We start from the raw sequence: 23,183 nt of genomic DNA on the forward strand, positions 1-23,183 counted from the left end.
AGTGGGTAGGTTCACCACACCACTGGATTACGGATGAAGAACAAAAGCATACATGCAGTTCAAAAGAAGACCACTTGCTCTGTATAGTTTAATTTACAGGGTATGAAGAATGAACTTGGTTGTACAACTGAAAACTTAAATTGAGAAAGGACAAACTTTTGTTTATGAACTACATAATAAACTTTAAACAATCAATTTGATGCAAACACCAAAAATAAATAGCTGTTGCAGTCATGCCTAACCAAATATATACAACAAAGTTTGAAGGCTTGAGATGGACAAACTTACATTATTGGTGAAGACAGCCTTGTCCATGCTGATGGGGGGGGGGGCAATTCAAGAAGTTTACCACATAATCTTCTTCAAGAACATTGCCTTTATTCTACATTTTGTTAAGAGTAAATATAGATGTGATAATATACGAAAAAATGGAGAATATTTAAGATAAGATGAAGAGTGATGCTACGTAACCAAGTAGCTATACATGTAAGTGCAACGATACAGGCAAAAGTTACAACCAAGAGCAATGCACAGCTAAACTTCTTCAGTACCAACCTTATGGTAAGAGTAAATATAGATCTGATGTGTACAAAATGGAGGGCAAAGGAAAATAAGCTGCAGAGTGGTGGTACATGAACAACTACCTGTCATTATAAGTACAGTGATAAAGGACAGCATGTACATACAAGAACAATGCAGAGCTAAAAAACATTGGCATTGGATATATTCTACACTAAAAAACATAGTCCCTAACAACATTGAAAGCATTGTCTTTTAAACTGGGGATAAATGGAATGGGGTTCCAATCTGCAGGAATTGGCTATCTCTGCAGTTGGGATAGGTCTTCGGCCGGTGGACTTGCTGCACCTTTTGCTAGAGTGGGATTTTTCTGTGGTACAGCTGGTGCTATGGCAAATGAAATCGGTATACCTTTTGCTGGAGTGCAGGTCCTGTGTGGTGGGGCTAGTGGTGGGGCCAGTGAAGTATGGGTACTGAGGGAGTCCTGGATTAGGGGGTCTCTGGACAGCCGGACTATATCCTTTGGCCGGACTGTTAGACTATGAAGATACAAGATTGAAGACTTCGTCTCGTGTCCGGATGGGACTCTACTTGGCGTGGAAGGCAAGCTAGTAGGGATGGCAATGGGTCGGGTTTGGGGCGGGTGGAGCTGGTCCAAATCCAACCCGTGACCCAACTTCCTACCCTTTGCCCATCCACCAAATTATCCATGGGCACAACTTGTGCCCATGCCCAAACCCACTGGATACCCACATACCCATGGAGCTCCATGGGCATAGAAAAGTCAGCATGAAGCCTTCCCAAAGATCAAATTAGCTCATTGTCATTCACTAAAAAAATGATAACATAAGCTACATGCATAAGTAGGCAACAAGTAATACGATGAGTCCTTAAGTGTGACATACCAAAGGTTGATTCTGCAGCATATAGCTTATGGCACCAGTTGCATATTGCCTGCCATTTCCCATTGATTCGCTCTTTCTACTATCACTGGCATATGGCCTCACATGACGTACGGGTATCCATTGGATTTCCATGGAGCACAAACTATAACCGTACCCAACCCGGTTGTTCGTGTGTATCCATATCCATGGACCCATGGGCAGAAATGCGCGCCATACCCTTGCCCAACTGGGCCGGGTATCCATGGGTATCCAGATCCATGGATAAAATTGCCATCCCTACAAGCTAGGCAATACGGATATGGATATCTCCTCCTTTGTAACCGACCTTGTGTAACCCTAACCCTCTCCGGTGTCTATATAAACCGAAGGGTTTTAGTCCGTAGAAAAACAATCACAACATACAATCATACCATAGGCTAGCTTCTAGGGTTTAGCCTCTCTCATCTCGTGGTAGATCTACTCTTGTACTATCCATATCATCAATATCAATCAAGCAGGACGTAGGGTTTTACCTCCATCAAGAGGGCCCGAACCTGGGTAAAACATTGTGTCCCCTGCCTCCTGTTACTCCGGCCTAAACGCACAGTTCGGGACCCCCTACCCGAGATCCGCCGGTTTTGACACCGACATTGGTGCTTTCATTGAGAGTTCCTCTGTGTCGTCGCCGTTAGGCTTGATGGCTCCTACTATCATCGATACCGATGCGGTCCAGGGTGAGACTTTTCTCCCCGGATAGATCTTCATATTCGGCGGCTTTGCACTATGGGCTAATTCGCTTGGCCATCTAGAGCAGATTGAAAGCTACGCCCCTGGCCGTCAGGTCAGATTTGGAAGTTTGAACTACACGACCGACATCCGCGGAGACTTGATCTTCGATGGATTCGAGCCGCAGCCGGACACGCCGCACTGTCACGATGGGTATGACCTAGCTCTGCCACCGAACAGTACCCCAGAGGCCGCACCCGCATCAGCTCCGACCCTTAGCTCGGAGCCAACTGCGCCAATCGAGGACGGGTGGTTAGACACCGCCTCAGGGGCTGCAGTCTCAACGGCGATCGAGCCGAACACCAGCCTAACCCTCTGCACAGCCCGTGACTCCAAGGTGCCGGACTCTTTTCCGAACTCCAAACCATCCGCGCCCCTGCCAATCGAATCGGATTGGGCGCCGATCATGGAATTCACCACCACGAATATCTTTCAGCACTCGCCCTTCGGCGATGTTCTGAATTCACTAAGGTCTCTCTCTTTGTCAGGAGAGCCCTGTCCAGACTATGGCCAAGAGGATTGGGATGCGGACGACGAAGAAATTCGACGCCCACCCACCACCCACTTCGTAGCCACTGTTGATGATTTAACCGACATGCTCGACTTCGACTCCGAAGACATCGACGGTATGGACGACGATGTAGGAGACAAACATGAACCAGCGCCTATAGGGCACTGGAAAGCCACCTCGTCATATGACATATACATGGTGGATACACCCAACAAAGGCAATGGCGACGAGATAGCGGAGGATGACCCCTCTAAGAAGCAACCCAAGCGCCGACGTCAGCGGCGCCGCTCTAAGTCCCGCCAAAGCAAAAGTGGTGATACTGGCACAGGAGATAATAACACTCCGGATAGTGCCGAAGACAATAACAATCCCCTCTAGCAAGATTTGGAGCAGGAGGATGAAGGAGCCAGCTCTCCTGAGAGAGCGGCAGACGGAGAGGAGGAGGATGACAATTACATGCCCCCCTCCGAAGACGAGGCAAGCCTCGGCGACGGTGAATTCTCCGTACCAGAGGATCCCATCGAACAAGAGCGCTTCAAGCGCCGGCTTATGGCCATGGCAAATAGCCTGAAGAAAAAGCAGTAGCAGCTTCAAGCTGATCAAGATCTTCTAGCTGACAGATGGACTGAAGTCCTCGCGGCCGAGGAATATAAACTCGAGAGCCCCTCCAAGAATTACCCAAAGTGCAGGTTACTACCCCGACTGGAGGAAGAAGCGTATGATACGACTAATCGGCCACCTCGTGGCCGTGATAGAGAGGCATCCCAGCCAAAATCTCAGCCTCCACCCCGACACCATTCAAATAAAAAGGCATGGGGAGATACGCCAGACCTGCGAGACATATTGGAGGACAAAGCAAAGCATGCAAGATCGATCTACGGATCACGACGGTGCACCACTCTGCGAGATGATAAACGTCACGCTGGATACAGTAAAAGCAAATCCGGCCGGGCCGAACACAGCGGGCAAGACCCATTCGAGCTGCGTCGCGATATAGCCCAATACAGAGGCGCCACACACCCCTTATGCTTCACAGACGAAGTAATGGAACATCAATTCCCAGAAGGTTTCAAACTTGTAAATATTTAATCATACGACGGCACAACAGATCCCACGGTATGGATTGAGGATTTCCTCCTCCACATCCACATGGCCCGCGGTGACGACTTACACGCCATCAAATACCCCCCACTAAAGCTCAAAGGACCAGCGCGGCATTGGCTTAACAGCTTGCCAGCGGACTCCATTAGCTGTTGGGAAGATCTGGAAGCCACATTCCTCGACAACTTTCAGGGCACTTACGTGCGACCACCAGACGCCGATGAATTGAGCCACATAATTCAGCAGCCAGAAGAGCCGGCCAGGCAATTCTGGACTCGGTTCCTTACAAAGAAAAATCAAATCGTCGACTGTCCGGATGCGGAGGCCTTAGCGGCTTTCAAACACAACATCCGAGACGAGTGGCTAGCCCGGCACCTTGGTCAGGAAAAGCCGAAATCTATGGCAGCTCTCACGACGCTCATGACCCACTTTTGTGCGGGAGAAGACAGCTGGCTGGCTCGCAGTAGTAACATATCAAAGAACCATGGTACCTCAGATACCAAGGACGCTAATAGCAGGTCACTTCGCAACAAACATAAGCGCCGCATTAACAGCAAAAATACTGAGGATACGACAGTCAATGCTGGATTCAAAGGCTCTAAACCCGGTCAGCGGAAAAAGACATTCAAACAAAGTACGCCGGGCCCGTCCAGCTTGGACCGTATACTCGATCGCTCGTGTCAAATACACGGCACCCCAGACAAGCCAGCCAATCACACCAACAGGGATTGTTGGGTGTTCAAGCAGGCCGGCAAGTTAATTGCTGAAAACAAGGACAAGGGGCCGCATAGCGATGACGAGGAGGAGCCCCAGCGGCCCTACACCGGAGGGCAGAAGAGGTTTCCCCCGCAAGTGCGGACGGTGAACATGATATACGCAACCCACATCCCCAAGAGGGAGCGGAAGCATGCGCTCAGGGACGTATATGCGTTGGAGCCCGTCGCCCCAAAATTCAACCCTTGGTCCTCCTGTCCGATCACCTTCAATCGCAGGGACCATCCCACTAGTATCTGTCATGTTGGATTTGCCACACTGGTCCTAGACCCAATCATTAACGGATTCCACCTCACTCGAGTCCTTATGGATGGCGGCAGCAGCCTGAACCTGCTTTATCAGGACACATTGCGCAAAATGGGAATAGACCCCTCAAGGATCAAACCCACAAAAACGACCTTTAAAGGCGTCATTCCAGGTGTGGAGGCCCATTGCACAGGCTCAGTTACACTGGAAGTGGTCTTCGGATCCCCGGATAATTTCCGAAGCGAAGAGTTAATCTTCGATATAGTCCCGTTCTGCAGTGGTTATCACGCGCTCCTCGGGCGAACCGCATTTGCTAGATTCAATGCGGTACCGCATTATGCATACCTCAAGCTCAAGATGCCAGGACCTTGCGGAGTTATTACAGTCAATGGAAACACAGAGCGCTCTCTCCGAACAGAGGAGCACACCGCAGCCCTCGCAACAGAAGCGCAAAGCAGTCTCTCAAGGCAATCAACCAGTTCGGCGCTTCAAAGCCCGGACACCTTCAAGCGCGCTCCGGGCAATCGGCAAATAGACCGCCTGGCGCGACCTGAGCTCGCGTAGCAATACAGCGGCCACCCCAATCCCAGCCCAACGGCGAAACTCGTGCCGCGCGTACATAATTATGCATTAAAAATACCATGGGCACAGGTGGGGAGGGGGGCACAACTGCGGCATGCCCCAGGACGCGGCTTAAACCGCACTAGGGGCTTCCCGTTTGGTTATTTTTCTTTTTTTTCCAGGACCTTAATCTCTAGAAACACTGTCCGGCAGCACTATTGCCGAACACATGATGCAGCAACCAAGGAGGCAGACAACTACGTCACATCACGGAATTCCCAGATTGATTACAATAACGAGCGAAATATTCGATTTAATATCATTCCTCAGCTTGCCCTTGGAAGGGACATAGTCCTACTCTTTGCTTATCGCACTATCTGTATCACTCTGCTTTAACGCAATTTTTTAATTAACAATGCATGACATTACGACTATTATTGCATTCTTGTTATATATATATCTATGTGTTCATTAATGATGCCTTGCAACCGTACACCTTGGTATGGCTAATACACCAGGGGCTTACGTACCTCACAACACGGTGTGAAAAGTCCGAACACTTTCACAAGTGCGGCACCCCGAACTTATAGCATTTTATGCATCAGCTCCGAATCATGTCTTTGGTCAAATGTTGGGTTTGCCCGGCTCCTATGTTTTCGTACCTTACGTTCTGCTCTATCGGCTAAGGTAGCGCTAGGAGAACTACTGCGATTGTGCCCCAGTTCTACTGGGTTCAGCACCTCAGTAGAGAAAGCTAAAACTGACTGTCATGATAAGGCGAGAGACTGGTCGCTGTTCGGCGAGGTTTTCGAGTCCCTAAAGACTTATGCCGCCTAGAGCGAGGGGCCGGCCCTGTACGGCTTAAAGGCGTGTATCGGGCCCCAAATTCGGCCTTCTGAATACCAGGGGCTTCACCGAAATTCAAAATTATAGAATTGTATGGCTAAGTGAGAGTGATAAAGCATTATTAGTCCGGTTGCCTTGTTCGCTGTGCTGAGCACCTCCCTCGAAGGACCCAAACATGGGAACAAGAGTGCTCAGGTTTATCCCGAACACCCCAGCACTCGCGGAATGGGGGCAGAAGCCGAGGACTAGCCATCTCTCAGATTGGATAAACAGCCAAACAGAAGGTAATATTTTAAATTCAAACAAGCGTTGCATAGCGCAGATGAAACATTTCATAAATACAGGATAAAACAAGCAAGTCTCATTCAAATATTACATCCTTTTAACACTCATCCGCGATGAGACGGGCACCCGTCAGAACACCCTCGTAGTACATCTCGGGGTGGCGGTGCTCCTTGCCCTCCCGCGGCCCCTCCTTGATCAGCTTCACGGCGTCTAGCTTGACCCACTGCAATTTCACACGGGCGAAAGCCCGGCGTGCACCTTCAATGCAGACAGATCGCTTGACGACCTCCAGCCGTGGGCAGGCATCGACAAGCCGCCTCACCAGGCCGAAGAAGCTGTTCGGAAGGGCGTCACCAGGCCACAGCCGAACTATAAAGCTCTTCATGGCCCGATCGGCCGCCTTATGTAGCTCGACCATCTGCTTCAGTTGGTCGCTCATTGGCACCGGGTGTTCGGCCTCAGCATACTGAGACCAGAACAGCTTCTCTGTTGAGCTTCCATCCTCGGCCTGGTAAAATTGTGCGGCATCGGACACACTGCGGGGCAAATCTGCGAATGCTCCTGGAGAGCTCCGGATTCGGGTAAGTAATCGGTAATTTACTTTTACATGCTTGCTTTACATATAGAAAGCCTTACCCGCCGCTATCTTATTCATTGCGTCGATCTCCTGGAGGGCCTTTTGGGCTTCGGCCTTGGCACTTCTTGTGCTCTCGAGGGCCGCGGCAAGCTCAGACTCCCGCGTCTTTGAGTCAAGCTCCAATGCCTCGTGCTTCGCCACGAGAGCCTGGAGCTCTTCCTGCACCTCGCCCACCCGAGCCTCGAGCTTCTCTCGCTCGGTGCGCTCCTTGGCCGCTATATCCTCGGCCTTGGTTAGCGCTTGCTTCAGGGTCGCCACCTCGGTCGTGGCCCTTGGCAAATATACGTTGATCCTGTCATTTTGCACCGCGTCTTCTTTAATATATACATATCTATAGATAGGGTATTACTTACCCTTGTTCTCCTCAAGCTGCCTCTTGGCAAGGCCGAGCTCTTTCCTGGACCCCTCGAGGTCCTGCTTCAGTATGGTGATCTCCACAGTCAGTGCGGCGGACGCCAACAGCGAAGCCTGCATATGCATATTGACATACTTATATTAGACTCCTGCGATATTATTTGATCCTCTGCTCGGCTTTTCTTTGTGAACACCTAACAAAGCATCAGGGGCTACTGTCTATGCGGTAATATTTCTACTACATTTTAAAACAGTTACCTCAAAGCCTGTTAGAAGGCTGGCACAGGCTTCAGTCAATCCGCTCTTGGCGGACTGAACCTTTTGGATCACCGCACTCATGATAGTGCGGTGCTCCTCGTCGATGGAAGCGCTGCGAAGCGCTTCCAGCAGATTGTCCGGTGCCTCTGGATGGACAGAGGTCACCAGCACAGGCGTCTTGCCCCTCTTAGAAGGAGGCCGCTTACCCGAGCCCGAAACCGCTGGAGGGTCCGGCGTGGTGTTTGACTGAGGGCCGAACTCGGAGCTCTCAGGGGCCCCGTCCCCTCGGCTCCCGGAGTCTGGAAGGTCGCCTTGGGGCGCCTCCAGAACTGTCTCCCCTCGACCCGGTGCCTCTTGAGACAGCACCTCGGCGTCGCCAGCAGGATGAGGGGAGGTGGCGGTCGGGACTGGATCGCTATCCATGTCCGACGAGCCCAGGGAGCCGTCCGACGATACCTCGATATTGGCTCATGGCGGCCTGCATAATTATGTTCGGCGTTAGGGAAAACAGTGCGACAAAGGAATTCTATGAGTTACTCTGGTATCCGAATACTTACGATCTCCCCGGGGGCTTGGCCCTAGGCAACCACTCATCTTCGCCTTCGTCGGCGGCGGTGGAACTGTCCGGAAGGAGAGTCCTTCCCCTCTTGGACCCTTCGTCCTCCCCAGTTGGGGCGGCCTTCCTTTTCTTGTCTCCCCCGCCTGGAGGGGGAGCATCTTCTTCTTCCTCCTCGTCTTCGGGGGAAGAGTGTGCCGCAGAGTTATTGGAGATGAGTCCGATAACACCTGGCGTCGGGAACTCTTTCGGGTTCCCTTGGCCTTCTTGGTCTTCTCCGGCACCTTGTAAGGAGCCGGAGCCAACATCTCCATCAGGAGAACGCCCGCAGTCTTCTGGCAAAGGGGCCAGACAGTTAATCTGCCCCGACATCTCCACCCAGTCCTATCAAAGGCATGGAGATTAGACCCCACGCATAATTAAGCTAGGGAAAATAAATGTCCTACGGGACGTATTGAACTCACCGAACGCGCTAGACGCTTTGCGCTTAGTCCGCGGTCCTCGGCGAGAGAAGGGGGGACCTCGGCGCCCTTGAACAGCACCTTCCAGACGTCCTTGTGCGTCGTATCGAAGAGCTCGCTCAGAGTCTGGTGCTGGGCCGGGTCGAACTCCCACAAGGTAAAATCCCGTTGTTGACACGGGAGGATCCGGTGGATGAGCATAACTTGGACTATGTTGACAAGCTTGAGCTTCTTGCTCACCATACTCCGGATACATTTCTGGAGTCCATCCAGCTCCACCGATGAACCCCACGACAAGCCCTTCTCTTTCCAGGAAGTGAGCCATGTTGGGAATCCAGATCGAAACTCAGGGGCTGCCGCCCATTTGGCGTCACGCGGCTCGGTGATGTAGAACCACGCCAATTGCCATCCCTTTATTGTCTCCATGAAGGAGCCTTCGAGCCATATGACATTGGGCATCTTGCCCACCATGGCTCCACCGCATTCTGCTTGTTGGCCTCGTACTACCTTTGGCTTGATATTGAAGGTTTTTAACCATAGGCCGAAGTAGGGCCGGATGCGGAGGAAAGCCACACACACGACGATGAACGCCGAAATGTTGAGGATGAAGTTCGGGGCCAGATCATGAAAGTCTAGCCCATAGTAGAACATGAGACCACGAGCGAATGGATGGAGGGGAAACCCTAGTCCACGGAGGAAGTGGTGAAGGAAAACTACCCTCTCATGAGGTTCCGGGGTAGGGGCGATCTGCCCCGCAGCGGGCAGCCGATGCGCGATGTTCGCGGCTAAGTATCCGGCTCCATGCAGCTTCTTGATGTCTCCCTCCGTGACGGAGGAGACCATCCACCTGCCTCCCGCTGTGGACATGGTTGGAGAAGTTCGAGGTGGGAAGAGCGGACTTGGGCGCTAGAGTTCGAGTGTGCGAAAACGGATGAGCGAAGGAGGAAGAAGGTGTGGATAGAAAGGTGAATCCTTATCCCTTTATATGGGCGGACGAAGCTAAGCGTCCCCACTTGCCTCGTAAAACTCGCTTATCCCCCAAGCGCTGTAATTGATGGCGCGGTTGGGTTACCCACGACCACATTAATGAGAATCCCGTAATAAGGGGACATGATCTCTGCTTTGACAAGACATGTCGAAAAACTGCCTCACGTTATGTGCCGGGCTGGTTAAAAGGAACGGTTCAAATAGTCACCGGGCCATGACATAACATCATGCTGCCGAAACAAGCCAGCAAATTAGATCTGCGAAAATATTATTCTCTCTACGGTGGAATATGGAACTTATTTTGCAGGGTCGGACAATATCCTCGTATTCAAATTCTTCTGTGATGTACTCAGAGAAGGAACCCGCCTTGCAATGCCGAAGACAATACTGCGCGCCGGACTCATCGTCGTTGAAGCCTGGTTCAGGGGCTACTGAGGGAGTCCTGGATTAGGGGGTCTCCGGACAGCCGGACTATATCCTTTGGCCGGATTGTTAGACTATGAAGATACAAGATTGAAGACTTCGTCTCGTGTCCGGATGGGACTCTACTTGGCGTGGAAGGCAAGCTAGGCAATACGGATATGGATATCTCCTCCTTTGTAACCGACCTTGTGTAACCCTAACCCTCTCCGGTGTCTATATAAACCGAAGGGTTTTAGTCCGTAGAAAAACAATCACAACATACAATCATACCATAGGCTAGCTTCTAGGGTTTAGCCTCTCTGATCTCGTGGTAGATCTACTCTTGTACTACCCATATCATCAATATCAATCAAACAGGACGTAGGGTTTTACCTCCATCAAGAGGGCCCGAACCTGGGTAAAAACATTGTGTCCCCTGCCTCCTGTTACCATCCGGCCTAGACACACAGTTCGGGACCCCCTACCCGAGATCCGTCGGTTTTGACACCGACAGGTACAGTCTGCTGGAGTCGGTCCTATGTTTTGTGTCACTGGTTGTACAGCCAGTATAAGTGGGTGCTGTCTGATTTCTCCGGCATCACCATGTTTTTCAAGGACTTTGCTGGTGCTCCTTCAGGTTCGGCAATCACCCTCTTCCTTTGTGATGTCTGATGCACAAGAACATCATTTGAGTGGAAAAACATGGTATGATGATAGATGGAATATGTATTCATAATGGATGGGCATGGCATCTCGACATATATGATGAGTAAACTAAGCAGATGGCGGTGCAACAAAGTAGAAGAAATGCAAGACAACATATGCAAGATACCCGCAATCAATAAAACATTGCCAAATTAGAACATGCACCTTGATGGGTGAACAAGATATGACATCTGCCTTTGACTCCTCGAGGTTAGAATAGTCATTAGGATCATATTCTGAACAAGAATCAACAGGTGGGGAGTGTATGAGTTTCATTGCATCCAGAATGGCACGCAATGCCTTGGTGCCAATTTTGTAAGTCATTGCAAAGTTTAGCTTCAAGAGTGGACTGCTGCTAGTGCGACACAAAGTAGCTACACAGATCATAGTGTAGATATAATGGGAAAACCTTAAGCATCAGAGTAAAATCAGCAAAGTGGAACTTGCTGGAATATATGTGCTAGTATTGCCGGTACGGCTAGAAAGGCTTCGAATACCAGCTCTCTTCAAGTGAAGGTGCGGTACTGTTAATATCAGTGTAACTCTCAAAGGCGGCACATCTTCCCGCATTTCCTTGCTATTCTTATAGGATTCAAGTGGGCAGGCCACTACAAATCCTATTCTAATGTTTACAAGATCCTATGAATCAAAGAGGCTCAAAGTGTCCATCACAACCGATCGTATAGACCTCTACACTGCAAATGTCCCTGCTCATCTTCAGTACAAGGAACATACTGTACTACTATCATACTCCCTCCGTTCCAAAATATAAGAGATTTCCACTATGGATCACATACAGATGTATCCAGATACATTTTTGAGTGTAGATTCACTCATTTTGCTCCATATGTAGTCCATGGTGGAATCTATACAAAGACTTGTATTTAGGAACGGAGAGAGTACATATTAAAGAAGAACGGAAGAGGAACATGCTAAAGAAGAGCAAGCAGATTTTGGATAATAAAATGTTGGTTGCGCAGTGCCCACACATGATGAACCAGAGCACATTAAGAATGCAACTCCCAGCTGTCTCTCGACCATTTCAGGATGTTGGATGAAGATCCTATGTCTCCTAACCCTTCTTCTTCCTCGTCTCTGATTCTTCCCATACAGAACCCCGCACGGGCCGCCGCCGGACCACCGGCCCCCACCGCCTGTGTTCCTATGGCACCCCCGCCCCAACCCCCGCCCCAACCCCCACCAACGTCGAGTTTTCTTCGTTCGACGAGGCCCCACAACCAACCGAGCCCCTTCGATCACACCGGCGAACTCCGGCAAGCTCTAAAAAATTGACTGACCCAATTTTGAAATTTAGTCTACTGTGATTTAACTAGTGTGGAATATAAAAGGGGAAAACCACAAGCATTGGGAGTATAGTGTTGAGCGTGCCATGGCGGATCTGAAGGTGCAAACCGGACAAAGGCAACTTCGCAACCAAGACAAGAAATCAAAGTAAAGCAGTGGCGATCTATTTTCTTGCTGCGATAAATAAGTTGAGCAGATACGAAAGAGTACCGCCTCTGGTGCGGCGTCGTGTACGCATCTGCTGAGAATTTGACGGTGTTGCGGTAGAGATGGCTGTCGGCGGCATGGAAGTGATACGTCTCCGTCGTATCTATAATTTTTTATTGTTCCATGCCAATATTCTACAACTTTCATATACTTTTGACAACTTTTTATACTATTTTTGGGACTAACATATTGATCCAGTTCCCAGTGCCAGTTCCTGTTTGTTGCATGTTTTTTGTTTTGCAGAATATCCATATCAAACGGAGTCCAAACGGGATAAAAACTGATGGAGATTTTTTTTGGAATATATATGATTTTTGGAAATAAAAATCCACGCGAGACGGTGCCCGAGGTGGCCACGAGGCAAAGGGCACGCCTGCCCCCCCCCCCCCCCCCCCCCCCCCCCCCCCCCCGTGGGCCACCTTAATGAAGGGGGACCAATATATCTTAATGCTATGGTTGGGTTTTACCTTAATGAAGATTGATGCATACGGGATTGAAGGGGGACCAATATATCTTAATGCTATGGTTGGGTTTTACCTTAATGAAGATTAGTAGTTGCGGATGCTTGCTAATAGTTCCAATCATAAGTGCATAGAATTCCAAGTCAGGGATGACATGCTAGCAGTGGCCTCTCCCACATAATACTTGCTATCGGTCTAGTAAAGTAGTCAATTGCTTAGGGGCAATTTCGCAACTCCTACCACCACTTTTCCACACTCGCTATATTTACTTTATTGTTTCTTTATCTAAACAGCCCCTAATTTTTATTTACGTACTCTTTATTATCTTGCAAACCTATCCAACAACACCTAAAAAGTACTTCTAGTTTCATACTTGTTCTAGGTAAAGCGAACGTCAAGCGTGCGTAGAGTTGTATCGGTGGTCGATAGATCTTGAGGGAATATTTGTTCTACCTTTAGCTCCTCGTTGGGTTTGACACTCTTACTTATCGAAAACTATTGCGATCCCCTATACTTGTGGGTTATCAAGACCTTTTTTCTGGCGCCGTTGCCGGGGAGCAATAGCGTGGGGTGAATATTCTCATGTGTGCTTGTTTGCTTTATCACTAAGTAGTTTTTATTTGCTGTTCTTAGTTGTTCTTTATCTTTAGTTATGGATATGGAACACGAAATACCAAAAAAAATTAGGTGTACTTTCTTCTCATGGAGATGAGGAACCTCCTAAAACCCTCGATGCTGGTTATGTGAAAGATATTATGTACTACTTTAATAATCCTAAGAAAACCCCATTCAATTATGTAATGGGAGTAACGTTGGATCAACGTGAATACTTCAGGGATTACCGCTTGACACAAAAAGGGAAACTATTATGGGATCAAATTCATATATTGAATTGGTATGCTAGGCAACTATGCTTGAGATATGATTATAATTGTTGCTCTAAGATGAAGGCTCCACACCTTCCCTTTTTATGCGAATTTAATGATAATAAAACCTTAGCTTCTTATGCTAGAGGTATATATGATTACTATGATGTGAAACAAATAGAAGAATTTGTTGCTTTTATGGGTGCTTATGAAATTGAATCTATGTTTAAAGAGTTTGAAGATTTTGATGATTCGGTTTATACACCTGAAAATTTAGCTATCCTTAAATATTGTTATGAGAATTATGAATACAATTACGATATTAATGCACTTATTCAGAAAGTCTCCGCTGTCCAAGAAGAGACTAATATTTTGCAGGAATCTATGGAAGAAGTTGATGAAACTGTGAGCTCATTGGATGAAAAAGATGAGGATGAGAGCGAAGAAAAAAAGGAGGAAGAGCGGATTGATCACCCGTGGCCACCTTCTAATGAGAGTAACTCTTCAACTCATACATTGTTTAATTCCCCTTCATGCTTACCGAAGGATGAATATTATGATAATTGCTATGATCCCGTCGATTCTTTTGAAATATCCCTTTTTGATGATGCTTGCTATGCTTGTGGCCAAGATGCCAATATGAATTATGCTTATGGAGATGAACTTGCTATAGTTCCTTATGTTAAACATGAAATTGTTGCTACTGCACCCACACATGATAGTCCTATTATCTTTTTGAATTCTCCCGACTACACTATGTCGGAGAAGTTTGCCCTTATTAAGGATTATATTGATGGGTTGCCTTTTACCGTTGCACATGATGATTTTGATGAATATAATATGCATGTGCTTGCTGCTCCTACTTGCAATTATTATGAGAGAGGAACTATATCTCCACCTCTCTATGTTTCCAATACGATAAATTTGCAAGAAACTGCTTATACTATGCATTGGCCTTTACTATGTGTGCATGAATTTATCTTTTATGACATGTCGATGCATAGGAAGAGAGTTAGACTTCGTTATTGCATGATATATGTTACTTTGTGCTCACTACTAAATTATAAATCATTGTTAATTAAAATTGGCTTTGATATACCTTGGGATCCGGGTGGATTCATTACTTGAGTACTATATGCCTAGCTTAATGGCTTTAAAGAAAGCGCTACCAGGGAGACAACCCGGAAGTTTTAGAGAGTCATTTATTTCTGTTGAGTGCTTTCATATAGTTTAAAAACAATAAAAATAAAGAGGGGAACCCAAAACTTTTTCAAAAAGGAAAGCGAAAGTGAGAAAGATAAGCATTGTTGAAGTGGGAGCTAGCCTTGAACTTTGTTCATGCTCACGGAAACTTTGTGAATCTTGATTACAGAAACTTTTCAATAAAAATAATTATCCCCTTGTACAATTCCATTGTATTATAAAAATAATGTGCCAAGGTTTTCCTTTAGGATGTTTACATTTGCTTGATGGTTTGTACGGTGCGGGACAGAAACTTTGGCTGTAGTGCGCGATTTTACATTTTTAGCTGGAACGTCAAATGGTTCTGATTATTTTTGAACTGTCTTCCTATACAAATTTTTTATTTTTCCTAATTTTGGTATAATTTTTAATATATCATAAGTATGGTGAATGTTCATATTATTACAGACTGTTCTGTTTTAGACAGATTCTGTTTTTGATGCATAGTTTGCTTGTTTTGATGAAACTGTCAATTTATATCAGTGGATTAAGCCATCAAAAATTTATATTACAGTATACACAATGTAAAAACAAAATATGAATTGGTTTGCCATAGCACTTAGAGTAGTAATTTGCTTTATTATACTAACGGATCTTACCGAGTTTTCTGTTGAAGTTTTGTGTGGATGAAGTGTTCGATGATCGAGAAGGTCTTGATGTGAGAAGAAGGAAGAGAGGAAAGAGCTCAAGCTTGGGGATGACCGAGGTACCCCAAGTAAATATTCAAGGAGACTCAAGCGTCTAAGCTTGGGGATTCCCTGGAAGGCATCCCCTCTTTCTTCAATAAGTATCGGTATGTTTTCGGATTTGTTTCGTTCATGCGATATGTGCAATCTTGGAGCATCTTTTGCATTTAGTTTTCATTTTTCTTTTATGCACCATGCTGGTATGAGATAGTCCTTGGTTGATTTATAGAATGCTCTATGCACTTCACTTTTATCTTTTGAGTATGGCTTTATAGAATGCTTCATGTGCTTCACTTATATCATTTGAAGTTTGGATTGCCTGTTTCTCTTTACATAGACAACCGCCACTTGTAGAATTCTCTTTTGCTTCACTTATATTTGTTAGAGCACGGGCATATCTTTTGTAGAAAGAATTAAACTCTCTTGCTTCACTTATATCTATTTAGAGAGAAGACGGGAACTGGTCATTCACATGGTTAGTCATAAAATCCTACATAAAACTTGTAGATCACTGAATATGATATGTTTGATTCCTTGCAATAGTTTTGCGATATAAAGATGGTGATATTAGAGTCATGCTAGTGGGTGGTTGTGAACTGTAGAAATACTTGTGTTGAGGTTTGTGATTCCCGTAGCATGCACATATGGTGAACCGTTATGTAACGAAGTTGGAGCATGAGGTATTTATTGATTGTCTTCCTTATGAGTGGCGGTCGGGGACGAGCGATGGTCTTTTCCTACCAATCTATCCCCCTAGGAGCATGCGTGTAGTACTTTGTTTCGATGACTAATAGACTTTTGCAATAAGTATGTGAGTTCTTTATGACTAATGTTGAGTCCATGGATTATACGCACTCTCACCCTTCCACCATTGCTAGCCTCTCTAGTACCGCGCAACTTTCGCCGGTACCATAAACCCACCATATACCTTCCTCAAAACAGCCACCATACCTACCTATCATGGCATTTCCATAGCCATTCCGAGATATATTGCCATGCAACTTCCATCATCATCATATACATGACTTGAGCATTCATTGTCATATTGCTTTGCATGATCGTAAGATAGCTAGCATGATGTTTTCATGGCTTGTCTGTTTTTTGATGTCATTGCTACGCTAGATCATTGCACATCTCGGTACACCGCCGGAGGCATTAATGTAGAGTCATATCCTTGTTCTAGATATTGAGTTGTAATATTGAGTTGTAAGTAAATAAAAGTGTGATGATCATCATTATTAGAGCATTGTCCCATGTGAGGTTATCAAAATAAAAGTGGCCAAAGAAGCCCAAAAAAGAGAGAGGCCAAAGAAGCCTACAAAAAAAGAAAAAAGAAAAGAAAAGAAAAAATGAGAGAAAAAGAGAGAAGGGGCAATGTTACTATCCTTTTTCCACACTTGTGCTTCAAAGTAGCACCATGTTCTTCATATAGATAGTCTCTTAAGTTATCACTTTCATATACTAGTGGAAATTTTCATTATAGAACTTGGCTTGTATATTCCAACGATGGGCTTCCTCAAATGCCCTAGGTCTTCATGAGCAAGCAAGTTGGATGCACACCCACTTAGTTTCAGTTAGAGCTTTCATATACTTATAGCTCTAGTGCATCCATTGCATGGCAATCCCTACTCACTCACATTGATATCTATTGATGGGCATCTCCATAGCCCGTTGATACGCCTAGTTGATTTGAGACTATCTTCTCCTTTTTGTCTTCTCCACAACCACCATTCTATTCCACCTATAGTGCTATGTCCATGGCTCACGCTCATGTATTGCGTGAAAGTTGAAAAGGTTTGAGAACGTCAAAAGTATGAAACAATTACTTGGCTTGCCATCGGGGTTGTGCATGATGTGAGTATTTTGTGTGGTGAAGATGGAGCATAGCTAGACTATATGATTTTGTAGGGATAACTTTCTTTGGCCTTGTTATTTCTAAAAGACATGATTGCTTTATTAGTAGGCTTGAAGTATTATTGTTTTTATGTCAAATGATAGACTATTGCTTTGAATCACTCGTATCTTAATATTCATGCCATGATTAGACATATGATCAAGATTATGCTAGGTAGCATTCCACATCTAAAATTATCTTTTTTATCATTTACCTACTCGTGGACGAGCAGGAATTAAGCTTGGGGATGCTAATACGTCTCCGTCGTATCTATAATTTTTGATTGTTCCATACCAATATTCTACAACTTTCATATACTTTTGGCAACTTTTTATACTATTTTTGGGACTAACATATTGATCTAGTGCCCAGTGCCAGTTCCTGTTTGTCGCATGTTTTTTGTTTCGCAGAATATCCATATCAAACGGAGTCCAAACGAGATAAAAACTGACGGAGATTTTTTTTGGAATATATATGATTTTTGGGAAGAAAAATCCATGCGAGACGGTGCCCGAGGTGGCCACGAGGCAGGAGCGTGCGCCTGCCCCCCCCAGGCGCGCCCCTGACCCTCGTGGGCCACCCGTAAGGCGATTGGTGCCCTTCTTTCGCCGGAAGAAAGCTAATATCCGGATAGAGATCATGTCAAAATTTCAGCCCAATCGGAGTTACGGATCTCTGGGAATATAAGAAACGGTGAAAGGGAAGAATCTGAGAACGCAGAAACAAAGAGAGACAGATCCAATCTCAGAGGGGCTCTCTCCCCTCCCACGCCATGGAGACCATGGACCAGAGGGGAAACCCTTCTCCCATCTAGGGAGAAGGTCAAGGAAGAAGAAGAAGGATGGGGGCTCTCTCCCCCTCGCTTCCGTTGGCACCGGAGTGCCACTGGGGGCCATCATCATCACCGCGATCTACACCAACACCTCCGCCATCTTCACCAACATCTCCATCACCTTCCCCCCTCTATCTACAGCTGTCCACTCTCCCGCAACCCACTGTACCCTCAATTGAACATGGTGCTTTATGCTTCATATTATTATCCAATGATGTGTTGCCATCCTATGATGTCTGAGTAGATTTTCGTTGACCTATCGATGGTTGATGAATTGCTATGATTGATTTAATTTGCTTGTGGTTATGTTGCTGTCCTTTGGTGCCCATCATATGATTGCGTGCGTGGATCACACCCTAGGGTTAGTTGTATGTTGATAGGACTATGTATTGGAGGGCAAGAGTGACAGAAGCTTCAACCTAGCATAGAAATTGATGCGTACGGGATTGAAGGGGGACCAATATATCTTAATGCTATGGTTGGGTTTTACCTTAATGAACATTAGTAGTTGCGGATGCTTGCTAATAGTTCCAATCATAAGTGCATAGAATTCCAAGTCAGGGATGACATGCTAGCAGTGGCCTCTCCCACATAATACTTGCTATCGGTCTAGTAAAGTAGTCAATTGCTTAGGGGCAATTTCGCAACTCCTACCACCACTTTTCCACACTCGCTATATTTACTTTATTGTTTCTTTATCTAAACAGCCCCTAATTTTTATTTACGTACTCTTTATTATCTTGCAAACCTATCCAACAATGCCTACAAAGTAATTCTAGTTTCATACTTGTTCTAGGTAAAGCGAACGTCAAGCGTGCGTAGAGTTGTATCGGTGGTCGATAGAACTTGAGGGAATATTTGTTCTACCTTTAGCTCCTCGTTGGGTTCGAAACTCTTATCAAAAAATGTTGCGATCCCCTATACTTGTGGGTTATCAGGAAGCAGATCTAGGAGGGTAGACGGTGGCGGCGGGGCGTGGTGGACGAGACGGTCGTAGGAGCAGCGCCGGCAAGGTGGACGACGGCGGGGATGAAGCGAGAGGACGGGATGCAAGGATCCCGGTCCGAAGCCGTGGATGAGAGAGGTCGATCTCTTGTAATGGACGGCGGTGTCGGGGTATCAGCTCCGGCATGGTGGAGGAGGACGGTGGTGGATGGGGTGGCGGACGGCGCCGGACGGAGGAGGGTGGGGTGGAGAGGGTGTTTTGGCGCCCACGGAGCACGAATGGGGAAAAGGGAGGTAGAGAGGAAGGGGGGAACCATGTATTCAGGGCGCGCTTGTCTCAAATGCGAGAAAATTTACCAACTTAGCCCCCGTTTCAAATTTCTACTACATCACAGCAACATTAGTCGGTTGGGGATAGGACGGTAATCTCGCATACACCGAATATTTGCCGAGGGAGTTTGTTTTTGGCGCCCACCGTGTATGAATATGAATCGGGGAGGGAGTCGATTTCGGCCAAGGACACACTGTGTTTTGGTGCCCACCATGTATGAATCTAGGTGAGAGGCGGTTACGTCACGTTTGGGTGAAATTACAAACCTACCCATATCGAAACCTATAGAAATCCAGCAGATAGGCTTTGCGTGGCAGGGATAGGCAGTAGTGATTTCCATCTCGCAGATTTTGGTTTCGGGCGGTTACTACGACTTTCCCCGCTACGTTCAAATTTTGCAGAGTGCACGTTTACCGTGCCAACTCAATTCGAATCTTGTTTGTATTCTATTTTTTTCGGATGGGATCCATTTTCAATTGGAATTACATTCTATATACATCATTTTTTATATACTTTCAAAAGCACAACAAAAAATTCTGCTCCTTTATATGTATAATATGATTTACAAATACAACGATCTCGAAATCTTAAGGTTGAATTCGAAAAAATTTAACCAAATTATGTTCTACTAAAATGTATGGATCAGTAATATCTCATATTAAATAACATAGATGTGCGTGAATTCATATGAGTATGCATGTTTGATAGATCAATTTTGGTTCGAGTATGGATTACATGTATCATCATCTCGAATTCAAATATTTGAATCCCTTTTTTGTTCACTCCTTTCATGCCCATCTCTCTCGCATGCATGCTCCTTCAGGTAGCTATCACTCTCTTTTCTCCAGCTCACCCACACGCTCACTTCATGTTTCTCCTATCCTCGCAAACATGGTCTCTCGACGTCTCCCTTGAGAAGTGTCACACTCTCCCTATCATTATACATTACACGGTTTTCATTATCTCTCACGTCTCTACAATTCTCTGGTATCACTCGGTACCTAACCTTTCTTTTTCACCGCCACACACACAGTCTCCACTCGTCTTTCACTTTGTCTTTTTCTCTATGGGATTCTCTCACACACCCTATATGTCTCTACATATGACTCATACCACTAAAATTACTCTCTCTCTCTCCTGTAGACACACCATTTGTTGCGGTCTCCTTTTCGTCTCCATCCCAGACTGACATTATTCATTTGTTTACCGATCAGACAACCCCGACTACTGTCTCCTCTCTCTCTCACACACAGACACACACACACACAACTCCTGCTTCCACTCCCCTTCCCGACTACCCTCTCTCTCTCACACACAAAACTCTCGCTTTCGCACCCCGACTTGTATTTCTCTCACAAACATTTATCGACTAGCTAACCTCTAGATAGGTTTATACACCCACACACTCGTGCTTCCACCATCGCATACATGTCTCTCCCGCTCCTTGTGTCTATGTAGATTTTTCTTCCCTTCTTGAGACACGCCCTCTTGATCGTGCACACACACACTATCGCCTCATTTTAAGCTGATACCTATCGCACACACACTCCTTGTGTCTTTGTCACACATGCACTCCGTCCTCCTCCACTCTCCCTCTCTCTCACACACACATGGGCTTTTTGCAACAACTAGCAAGATGCCCATGCATTGCACGGAACATCAAGATGCATTTGTATGAGTAGTTTATCTTGTGGGGGAAAAGGATGAACGAGGAAAGGCCTTATTTGGAAATGTGGAGAGGGGTGTGGGTCTCTTTTTGCAAAATTGCCATAGTTTCCTTCCTATCCGTCAGATATAGATCGGACGGCCTATATTGCAGGATGGCAGGCACACAATCATCACCGACAATGCTTTTTATAAGAGTAGGGATAAAAAATAGAGTTGGTGATGATGGTGGGCCTGCCATCCTGCAATGTAGGTTGTCCGATTTATATCTGACGGATAGGAAGGAAAATATGGCAATTTACCCGCACTCTTCACCACATTTGCAGATAAGGCCTTCCCTCGTTCATCCTTTTCTCCCACAAGATCTTGATGTTCCGTGCAACGCACGGGCATCTTGCTAGTAAGAGTAGAAATTAGACATATACCACTTCTCGAATCTTGAAACCAACAACATTCCTCCCTTATCTCATCAAAGCCGCCAAAGGAATATATTTTGAGTGAAACACAACATATTTTTAGTGATATACGTATTTCAAAACTAGACTTTTTTCTATCAAATCGGTGAATATGTATTAATCTACATTGATCGTGTGGCAACGCATTGGCACATTGCTAGTAGTTATTATAATTTTTTGGACACCAGACAAATAGTGGAGTACATACACGAAGAGAAGAGGCGCACGCATGCAGTCGGCCTCTCGCTGTCTCGCACACATGAGTGTTACGTAAAGGCGGCGTTAAAAAATAAACCCTAAAACCCTAGGTGCACGATTGCTGCATTCACGGGTACCGGGTACGTGGTGGAGCACCTTTGTAGGAATAGTCAACTCGTGTGATAATTTGATCCGTAGGAGTTGATGGTCGGGACCACAGGTGAACGACTTGGAGCGTGGTGGCTCGCCAGTTGCCACAGATCGTAGCCACATTTAAAATATCATTTTTTAGCGGGGTTAAGAGTTCCGATTTCAATGGCGCGTTATAAGTAGTAAGTGGTTTTTAGAACGATTAGTATGGAGCGAAAATGGAATTCATAGTACCACGTACCTCCTTGGCATATGGTTGTATGGTTTTTTTTGCGATGGAGGTTGTATGGGTTTATGTTGCGAGATGTTGAACCTGGTAGTTCTAGGGAAAATACTATGGTTTAGATTTAGATGCTGGTTTTCAGTAATGAAAATCGGAAGGGGAAACCCTTCTTTGATTAAAAAACTACTACCTCCATTCTGGTTTACTAGTCCCCATCGTACTTTGGGTCAAATTTTGTCCACGAATTTTACTTGTAAAATGTGATTGGAAAACGAGATGCATGCATGAACACTAGTTACTCTAACCCCCCTCTAAGGCTGATTGTAATGCGTAGTATCATACCTTAGTATCATGCACATGATACTAAGGTATGATACTACCTCCGTAATGCACAGTATCATATACTAGTATCATATGTAATTTTATTTATTGCCATGCATGACACATAGTAGCATAGCATTTAATATGATATGGTATCATGATATGATACTCAACACTCTCTTTCTCCATTTAATTCTATGCCACCTCAGTAAAATAGTCTAGTTGACATGCATGATACTAGCTATGATACCACCATTACGACCAGCCTAACCCCCCTCTTTTCTTTAATTCTTTGCCACATCAGCATGTTTGCTATTCCCGTGTGCATGATACCAGCTAAGATACCACCATTATGGCCAGCCTTAATCATCGCATGCAATAATTTAGTGCACCTTGAAATATGAACATGTGTGGGGCATGTATGTTTTTAATGACTTGAGACTATACCTAGCCCGGCATGCAAGATGACTTATTATGCACCATTCCCCATACTTGCAGGAAGCCCGTTCGTCTTCAAATATTTTCCTCT

Source organism: Triticum urartu, chromosome 1 (assembly GCF_003073215.2).
Source record: "Triticum urartu cultivar G1812 chromosome 1, Tu2.1, whole genome shotgun sequence".
NCBI lineage: Eukaryota > Viridiplantae > Streptophyta > Magnoliopsida > Poales > Poaceae > Triticum > Triticum urartu.